At 35.5% G+C, this 10,693-nt stretch overlaps 1 non-coding gene across 1 annotated transcript; it reads left to right on the plus strand.

The window, feature by feature from the left end:
* Window positions 1–898: 898 nt before the first annotated feature.
* Window positions 899–1,030, plus strand: LOC115063929. Its single transcript, XR_003843794.1, has one exon. It is a non-coding gene; the product is annotated as a small nucleolar RNA SNORA17 (small nucleolar RNA).
* Window positions 1,031–10,693: the final 9,663 nt, after the last annotated feature.

Here is a 10,693-nt window from a genome sequence, read left to right on the forward strand (position 1 = left end):
ATTATATCTAAGTAGAATTCTTTCTGATGAGTTGTGTATATCTTCGGACTGTTTTCAACCTTGGCAAGAAAAACCCTTGGAACACATAATTTATTTTAAATACTGATGATCATTTAGAATAGCAATAGTAAGCCTCTATGTTCTCTCTTCCCATTTTATGTTCTCAAACAATAATTTTTACTATGAAATATAGAGTTCAATATATTGACAGCTGATCCTGAGCACTTTTAAATACATATCTGATATGCAGTTATAGAGGCTTTGGGAATTCTAAACTTCACTTTGACCACTGATGAAAGTAACTAAATTAAATGCTTCTTGCTTTAATTCATTCCCTCCCACCAAGTAGAAAGAACATTTCTTTAGGCATGATAACCATTAAAAATCCAACAACAACAACAAAAAAAAACAAAAAACAAAAACTTTAATCTTCCTAAGGTGAAGCTTTGGAGAAATTTTGGATGCTCAAGTAGCACATTTAAAAAGTATTGTGAATGTGTTGCATCTCTGTAAAGTATCTTGCTTCTCTGTAAATCCTTTGCCTAGTGGACAGGAATCAGGGATGGTGGCAAGAATAAATGTATATTAATTGCTGTATGCTGATGTGCAAAGGGCCTTTCTACTTAGAAAAGGGTATTTAAACTCAGTTTGATCCTAATTCCTTTATAGATTCTCATTGATCTGCTTCTGAGGCAATTACTTGACAAGGACACGGAAACCTTGAAGGAGAATCTCCATTAATGACAGTACAGAGACACTTCTAATAAGTGGTCAGGAGAATGATCAAGGGTGCTTTGCACTGCTTTTATCTCTCCAAGATGTATTAATAATGCTCATATTTTTGTGTTATGAATTTTCATTTTATTTAGGCAAGTGCATATGAAGAATATAATAACACTCTGCCCGTTGGGGCATTGCAAGGGTGGCTGCTGTGTCCCATGTGCATCCGTAGGAGGCACAGAGGAGACAGGCTGCTTCTAAAATCAGTGTTCTGTCCCATAAACACCTTAATAATTAACAGCCTAACATTCTCTGAAAAAAAAAAATCAAGCCAGAGACAACCATCAGTCTAAATCCACACAGGCCCAGATGGTATCTAAGACAGGATAAACTATGCCTGCAACCACAGGCCCCTGACAGAAGTGAGGCCAAGACAAACAACCCCTGCATGAGACCATGGGTGGGTCCAGATGTGGAGTGAGCCAAGAGCAATCATCATTCCAGTATCATAGGTCTAGGACTAACCCAGGAAGCTAGCCTAAGATAATCACCAGTCACCTGCCATTCAGGCCTTACAGGGAGTCAGAACTAGGGGGATGGGAGACCATGCCTGAGATGACCCCTGGCCAGTGCCATAGTCCTGAGACAGGACATAGGACTCCTGGGACCACCCCTGAGATTTCCACAGACACTCTGAGACCCTGAACATTACTAAGAAAAGCAAGTAAATAGCAGAGAAAATGGAAAGAAGTAGAAGCAGAAGGATGTGGACATCATGAAGAGAGTCAAATCAAGAGTTAAGCGTTTCAGACAGAGACCATGTGGGGTATGGCCCTGCAGTAGTAGAGGTCTGTTGCCACCTAAGACCAAGCAAATGTCCCTGGTGTGGGCTACTGCCAAGGGAAATATTGCTTGAGGCTGGGAAAAATGTCCCACCTCGCTCCTAGGCATCATGGGAGAACTTACCCTGAGTGTGTAAGAGCAGGAGAGCTGACCCTGCTCTTAGCCAACTGAAGTACTCAGGAAAACAGGCCCCACACACTACCCAGGAAGCACAGCAGAGCTGGCCCTGGTTGTGGGAGTTGGAAATAAGCAAGGAAGGAAGGTATTAGGATAGAAGAGGTCGCACTACCACTTGTCTCTCATGCAGTGATATGAAGGAGGGATAGTTAACCTCCTCCCCAAATTCCCTCAACAACTGTGGCAGTGGGAGCCTTGTCCCTGGTGTCATGAGAGCAGGAGAGCTATTCCTGCTATTTACTGAGCAAGAGAGTGGAGCTGACACTTGGGTTGTGGGCATGAGTGAGCTGCACTGGAGGCAGCATGAGCATGGTGGAAGAGTTGTTCCCACCACTGATCTGAAGTTTGGTTACAAAAGCTAGGGAGAGAATCCCTCCCTCACCTCTTGTCACTTCCAGCAGGTTGGAGAGCTGTCCCAGAGATCACCAGTGATGGAGAGCCAGCCACGTCCTTCACCTACCTAAGCACCTAAGAAAGTGTGCCTTCACCTTACCTGGGCAGCATAGCCAATATGGCCCAGGATATGAAGGTTGCAAGTGAGCTAGCCCTGAGGGCATGATTGTGGGAGAGGCAGCCCTGCCTCTTCTTTGCTGTAGGGTGGCATCAGTGGGGGAGACATCCTCTCCCCTCCCTTTTGCCCTTGTTATCTGCAGCTGGAGGAATAGTTGGATCCAAGGAGGTCATAAAAGCAGAAGAGCTGTCTGCTCTTCACCTGCTACTGCACTTGGGAGAACAGGGCCTGCACTTCACCCAGGGAGCACGTTAAAGTAACCCCTGCCAGTAGGAATTGTGGTCGAGCCAGCATGTAGTAAGCACAGATGAACCAACTCTGAGTAGTGTCTACTCCACAGTGGTGCAGGAAAAGGGAGATGCCTTTCCCTTGTCCCTATGATGTCAGCCGGTTAACCCTACCCTATCTACCCATGACAGGTGGGAGAGCTGGACCCAGGGTAATGACACTAGGAGAACTGACCTTGTCCTGAATCACCTCAATGGCTGTAACACTTGGGAGAGTGGGCCCTGCACCTCAACTGGGCAGCAGGATAGAGATGGCCCTAATGACATGGGTCCACACACATGAGTCAGCCCCAAGGGCATGAAAGACATACAGCTAGATCTGCCCCTTGTTGGTGGCTGCCACATTAGATTTTCCTGTTTTGGCAGGGCAGGAGAGCTTGGCACAGTGGTGTGGGTTCTGGAGAGCTGACAAGCTGAATAAATCAGATAACTCCCAGGCCCAAATACAAGGATTTGAAGTGTCCCACCACAACATCCATTCCACTAATAAACTGCTGTACAATGTGAAGGGGCTGGTCCTACAGATTCGAAGCAATAGAATCTCCATGACACAGGGCAACAACAGAATATTTGTGAGAAGTTCCAGCAAGGTTTTAGTATTGGTAGTGTAGCAGAAACCAGAGGCCTCATACTAGACCAATGACTCATTGAAATAATATTTGCAAGCAAACACATGTGAACAAAAGGTATACTATGGCATACACTGTGACATATTATACTGTCCACAACAAGATTAGTTTTTTTTTTTTTTTTTTTTTTTTTTTTTCCTGTTGGGGGACGGCAGGATGCATGGTGTAGGGCATTTATGAGGAGAAAGGAGGATGAATAGAATTGAAGTGCATACTATGAAATTCACAATGGATCACTAAAAACATACAAACAATACAAAAACAAATGCATAAGAAAGAATAGGATGACGGGAAATTCAAAATACTAAAGATATAAATAACCATTATAATTTCTACCTCTATTTTATAAAATATATTTATGTTTGAGGACCATTTCAGCATATGGGCTTTAAGAGTGAATCTTAAGGTAATTAATATTGCTTTACTTATCTTATGTGCAATCAAAATGGAGGAGATTAATCAGCAGTTATTGTATACCTGCCATTGTTATTTTGAATGTACCTACTCAGAACAACTTTTATGTATACTTGAAATTTTATTAGTATAATTTATTTATTATATATTTATTATTAATAATGTTCATTGGAAATTTATAAGTATAATTAGTTTGAGCTTTTATTATTAATAATCACAGAAATCTATCATGTTATTAATCTAAAGTTGATTGCTTTTTGAGATCATAACACTAAACATTTAATGGCATTCTTTTGCAGGAAAATCCTAAATATGCCGGCTACCTCCTTCTTGTGGATTTATTCTTCCCTAAGGCTGAAGGTGAAATCCTTACTGGATCTTTTTTTTTTCAGTGCTAACATACAATACACAGTAAAGGAAATAACATAGCTCTGTCTATTTGTGTACTTATATCATTTGGACAAGACCTAGAGTAGACACAGAGTGATGAAATTGTCTGCCCAATGTATTGTATCTCAGTTATACAACATGAAAAAAATGGATTCCTGAGTTATCACATGTTCTGGTTCACAAACAATATCTATTTGATAGAATATGTGGTCAGGATAAAAGTCATATATAGCTTATTTTTATGGCTTAAAATATAGTTTACATCTTTTAAGTATAAACTAATTCAATATTTGTGTCTTTATTTGTATCATGAAAGTCTATTATTTCATATGCAAATAATATATTCATTTTACTAATTCTTAATTTACTTTTGATGAGCTTTGAATATTTTGATCTAATTCATTATTTATCCTTGATTTAAACTAAACTAACTCCATGAATCTAATAAGATGCATTGAGAAAGCATCATCAATTCATATTACAAATTCCCAAATCTCTTTTTACTAATTCTCAAAATGAGTAGAGTTATCTTCAATCATGAGAAATAATGTTAATTTTTATTGATAGCTACCCTCAGGAAATCAGTTAACAATTCCTTCTAAGCTTCATTTTGAAAATTGCAGTAAAAAAATCTTGAGCAATCTGATGTTACAGTGCAATGAGATGCAAAAAACTTACAGAATATATATTACTAGAACATATTGAAATATAATTTGTTTTTTGAAGAATACACATAGGATTAATCACTTTTGGAGAAAAATATCTTAATATTCCCTTTTTCCAAGCTTTCTGTTTATTTAAAATTTAACACACTCAGAGTTATAATGCTTAATACGTGGTTTAATTATAGGATGTGAAACATTCTTGCTATGGTTACATTTATTTTGAAGTTCCCATACTTAGATATTTAAATATTTTAACGAGATTTATTAAAATAAATAAAGTATATCTTACCATATTCACAAAGAATCATTTAGTTATTTATTGCCATACTATTCTATTGAGCCTTTCAGACTACAAAGAACATTTTCATAGGCATTTCATCATAAATATTTGTCATTTATATTTTCAGAAAAAATATTTCCTTTAAGCCAAGTTAAACTATATTTTCTTAACCATTGATTTTTTATGAGAAAACAGTGACTGGATATGAGAAATGTCACATATACTGCTTGAATTTATTTTGTAAAGAGACTCTAGTTTAATTTCTTTCTGAAGTCTTAAGAGGAAAAGAAAAAGAAAAAGAGCACTGTTCTTTCAAAATTTTTATGAAACTTTTGAATATCTCTGAATAGTCCCTCTCTCTCTCTCTCTCTCTCTCTCTCTCTCTCTCTCTCTCTCTCTCTCTCTCTCTCTCTGTGACATTTCTCTTCCCAGTTTGGTTTATTTGCCAGGCTATAAAGAAATATGGTCATTGGTGCTGAAAATTATTTGACTTGAATACTTCACATACATTATTTAAATGTAAGTTTCCTTCCAGTGAGACCAAATCTAAATAAAAATTAGAGAAACATGAGCTTGGGAATAATTATTGTCATATGAATGATATTGAATAATTAATAAGAGGAGTCTGTCTGTCAAAGTAACTCTTCATTTCAATAGTGAGCAATAGCATTCATTGGATTTAGTTGTTAAATAACCAAAATATCATTTGGATGCATTTATAACTAAGCAAAAAATATCAACAAACTGACAAACAATAAAAAGAAAAATAACAGGGATGAACTCTATTTTGGAAAATACTTTTGTACCTCTTAAGTTCTAAGATTCAAGAAAGTGTATAATCTTCCTCTCATATCTGAATTCCTTTGTCTGAACATAGCAATAAAATGACTTCCACTAAATAAAAGGCAAGTAAATGTCTTTTTAGAGAACTGAATTAGCAACTTAATTTTAACATGTTTGTGTGTGGAAAGATAAAATGAATAGAGCTATCACTACAGTGACAAATGATATCCATATTTTAAGTACAAAATATTAAAATGATTATTTCTATATTTCAAATTGTGTTAAAAGCATGTTAAAAGGTGTAAATTAAGTAGACTTTAAGGGCAAGGGACAAATATTCAAGCATATCAGGTAAGTTCACTGAACATCCCCCAGAATCTTAGTACTTTCCAAAAACAAATTAGAACTTCTAAATTAGTATGTCGGTCACAGACGTTCAGATCTGTAGGGAATTTTACTTCTTCCTAAGTCTCTCAGGAATCAAAGCTGAAGGAGCCACCACAGGGGGCAGTTATTATACCAGGAAAGCAAAATTGGAAGAGCTCAGACTTTCAAATAAATGTTTGCCTCAGATGTGACAAACAACTAGAACTAATTGCATACCTTCCTTCATCCTCACCAAAGTAGAAAATGGACTGAATTCACAAATCAGCTTTTTCTTCTTATTATTTTGTTTCCTTAGTTTAAGAATAGCTAATACCCTGTATGACTACAGGTCATGCTAGCCCCAAAAACTCCAGGTAGGATACCTGTCCGTCTACTACCTTTGAAACTCCATCTTAAACTTGAAAGAATGTGTAAGATCAAAGATAAAAGTAACTGCTCATACTAGCAAGGATATACAGCAAGGATAGTACTCCTCCATTGCTGGTGGGAGTTCAAATTTGTCCTGGTACTGTGGAAGTCAATTTGGTGGTTCTGCAGATAAATAAGAGTTAATCTTTCTCAAGAAGCAGTTTTACAACTCTTGGGGATAAACCCAAAGGACACTGTATCCTATCACAAGGACACTTGCTTAACTATGTTCATAACAGTTTTATCACTAATAGTTAGAAACTGAGAACAACCTAGATTTCTTTCAACAGAGAATGGATAAAGAAAATGTGGTCCATTTACAGAAGTATTACTCAGCTGTTACAAAAATATTACTCGGCTGTTAAAAGCAATGACATCATTAAATTTGCAGGCAAATGGATGGGAATATATATATATATATATTCCCAGTAAGAGATACGTAAGGTAATTCTATCCCAGAAAGAGAAATATATGTTCTCACATATATGAGGATATTATCTGCTAACTAAAGAATAATTATGGTACTATTCACAGACTCATAGAGGCTAAAGTTAAGGAGGGTAGGTAGTGGAATGCATGAATTTCCTTGGAAAAGGTAAATAGTATAGATTTTCTGGGTGAACAAGGGGCAGGATTAGGAGGGATTAGGGTGTCAGAAGGAAAGGAGGGAGAGAGTACTGGGAGAGATGACTGGAAATGGGGGGCATTTGGGTGCCAGTGTAAAAACCTAATGTGGTGGCAACTGCTTGGAGTTTTTGAGGGTGACACAACTGAAGACTCCTATTAATAGTGTACAAAGAGCCTGTGCCAGCTACCTTCTTTAACTTGGCAAGGCTTCTACTCCGAGTGCTGGGACATGAACCTAGCAACAAAACCTTAAACTCATCCTTCCTGCAATATTTGTTCCCATAATAATGCTGTAGAATTTGTGGGTGAAGCCAATCATTTATTGGTTCAATTTGAGGCTCATACCAGAGCACATGCCTGGAAACCCCTAGATGACCAGGAATCAGGCTAGACAGCCCAAAGATCTAGGATATAACTAAACACCCGTAGGCAAAGAATTAATGGAATTGTTTCCAATAACATTCTGCTATACTCATAGAACAGTGCCTGGCCTAATCATTATCAAAGAGTATTCAGCCAGCAAATGATATGAGCAGATGAGAACCACAGCTAGACACTAGGAGGAGCTTGGAAAACCCTGTAGAAGAGTAGGAGGAACGATACTAGAAGCCAAGGGGGTCGAGGTCACCAGGATCTTGAATTATATGGCCCACAGAATTAACTAAGCAATGCTCATGGGGACTCACAATGACTGAAGCAACAGTCAAGGACCCTGTATTGGCCTGAGCTTGGTCCTGTGTATGGTTTTTCAGCTTGAAGTTCTTGTAGGACAATTAACAATGTATATGAGATGTGTATCTGACTTTTGCTTGTTCTTGAGACAGTTTTCCTCCTATTGAGTCGCCTCACCTAGCCTTAATATAGGGGTTTGTGCCTATTTTAATTGTAACTTGTTATGCTGTGATCAGTTTATATCCCTCAGATGCCACTTTTTTTCTGAAGGAAAACAGAGAAGGAGAAGATCTATGGAAGTGTGTAGTGTGCAAACCTGCAGTCAGGATGTAATATATGCAAAAAGAATAAATAAAAATATTTTAAAATAAAGAAATCAAGAAGATAAGAAGAAAAATGAATTGTAAATAGGTTAAATTGCTTCATTTTTAGTTAAACCAACTATTTTCTTCCATTACAATAAATCTATAAGTGGAAACATATTCTACCTCATCATAGTTATCAAATCCCCACTTAGTTCTAGAGTAATCCATATGCTCAAATCTATAGTATGTTGGCTTTTCCTCACTGTTTTCTAGTATAAGCAATTTTGAAGATCCATTCAATAAAGTTACTCTATATAATTCTACAAGGTAAAAGCTTTGATGATTTACATTTCCTCATTTATACCAAATTGCATGTTTGTCTGAAAAATTATTTGGTAATACAATGTTATCATTGATAACATATGAAAATACCATTAAATGTGAGAAAGCTTATTTTTATTTTCAGTTTACTAAACTGGGCATTAAATTTTATTGTGGTTTATATAGAGTAAGGAAAATTTAAAGTATTAGATTATCTTTGTAAGAAAGAAGATATTATATATTTTTCCATAAGTATTATGTCATAAGAATACAGGAATCTAAAATGTTTCTAAATCAGTATTTCACTAGAATTTAGGAAAAAGAGGTGTTTTCATGCATATTTCTGGGGAAAATAACTTTTAAACAAAGCATCACATACACTTTAAAATTACATGACTTCCAATTCTATTAGTTACCACAATAATATATACAATATTTTATATTATTATATAGGTATTACTCACAAGAAAAGAAACTTATTCTATATAAAAAAAGAAATTAATATGTATTGGATTGAATCTATAAATGATTTTTGGTAGAGTGGCAACTTTCATAATACTAAACTTCTTATTCTTGAGTATGGGAAGTCTTACCATCTTCTGATATCTTATTCAGTTTATTTTTTCAATGTAATCATTGTACATGTGTTGCAATACATTATACTTAAAATAATATATTTTATTTCAGCAGATATGGGTAATGGAATAATTAAGTTTATTTATTTAGTTTTATTATCTTTGTCATTGCCCACAGGAAGGATATAGACTTTTGTACTCATCTTAGTTTCCATATGTGTTTACCAGCAGGAGGAGGGTTTAGTGTATAATCTCATATCATCTGCAAATGAGGATAATTTTACATCTTTCATTCCTGTGTAAATGCTCCTGATCCCCTTCTTTTGTCTTATTGCTCTAGCTAAGTCCTCCAGTACCATATTGGATAGAAAGGGGGAAAGTGTATATCTCTATAGTCTTGATTTTAGTGGAAATGCCGTGAGATTTTCTCTGCTTAATATAAATCTGTTGTAGCTTGTTTTAGAATTGCCTTTATAGTGATGAATCCAAGGGAAAATTACTTTGAATTGTTATCCTGAAGAGATGCTGGATTATTTTCTTAAAACTGTTTTGTATATAAAGAGATTATCATGCAGTTTTTAAACTTGAGCCTATTCATGGACTAGATTATATATGGACTAGATTACATTTGTTGATTTATGAGTACTGAACTGTCCGTTAATATCTTGGATAAAACTGCTTTGACCATGGTAGACAATGTTTTTAATGTTTTCTTGATTCATTTATAGAACTTAAATGCCTCATACATCTAATGTGAATGTTTAAAAATAATGCACAATGTATAATCCATTGTTGTTTTGCTGATTCTTTCTCTGTATTTACTTTTTGATCTAATTGTCATTCTGAATAACTACAGTCTGAATGAGTTGAAGACTTTGTCTATTCTTTCTGTCCTATCAAGTTTATGAACATTTCACTACAAAAAAATCACATAAATGTCATTTGGAACTCAATTCTATATTCTTGAGATATCAAACTTTTATTTTATTTCTGTACATTTTCAACTCTATGTGGACTGGTACTTTTAACCAACCTTGCTATGGCCCTAATTTACAGAATATTGAAATGGCAGGTACTTAATGAATGCATAGGATAAAGAGAATTTATCTTAAATTGAGCAATTTAAAATATTTTATCCAATTGCCTGGCTTTGGAAAATGGTGGAAATTTATATTGTTGACCAAAATATAGATGAGGATCAAATACCAAAGTACTCTGAGCCATTTAATATCTTACATATAGAAATTGTTTTCCCTGAAACTGGCCAATATTTTTCAAGTGAATTGATTTATTTGTGATTAAACCACTGTTAGTATAAACATTTAATAAAACATTTTTGCTCCTGGTAAAGATATGAAAATAGTAATTTGATTTTCATTTCTAAATAAGAACAGAAGAAATCAAACATTAAAGTAACAAATAATACTCTATAAATTAAAGTTCAATGATAGCCCACATACAGTGTGTTCATGCGTATAATCTTGTAAGTTGCCTACAGAGAATGCTGTTCTTTTCCAAGGATCATAATAAGCCTCACCACCACTAACCTTAAGCTTACATTATGATATTCTTTGAGCAGACATGCCATTGGTTAGTGAGAAAATATGACTGGGTTCTGGGAACTCACATTATAGGTGTCTGATCAGTGATGCTTATTAATGTGAACACTGAACTATGGAAGACATTTTCAATGTATCTT

This window comes from Mus pahari, chromosome 4 (genome assembly GCF_900095145.1).
Source record: "Mus pahari chromosome 4, PAHARI_EIJ_v1.1, whole genome shotgun sequence".
Classification (NCBI taxonomy): Eukaryota; Metazoa; Chordata; class Mammalia; order Rodentia; family Muridae; genus Mus; species Mus pahari.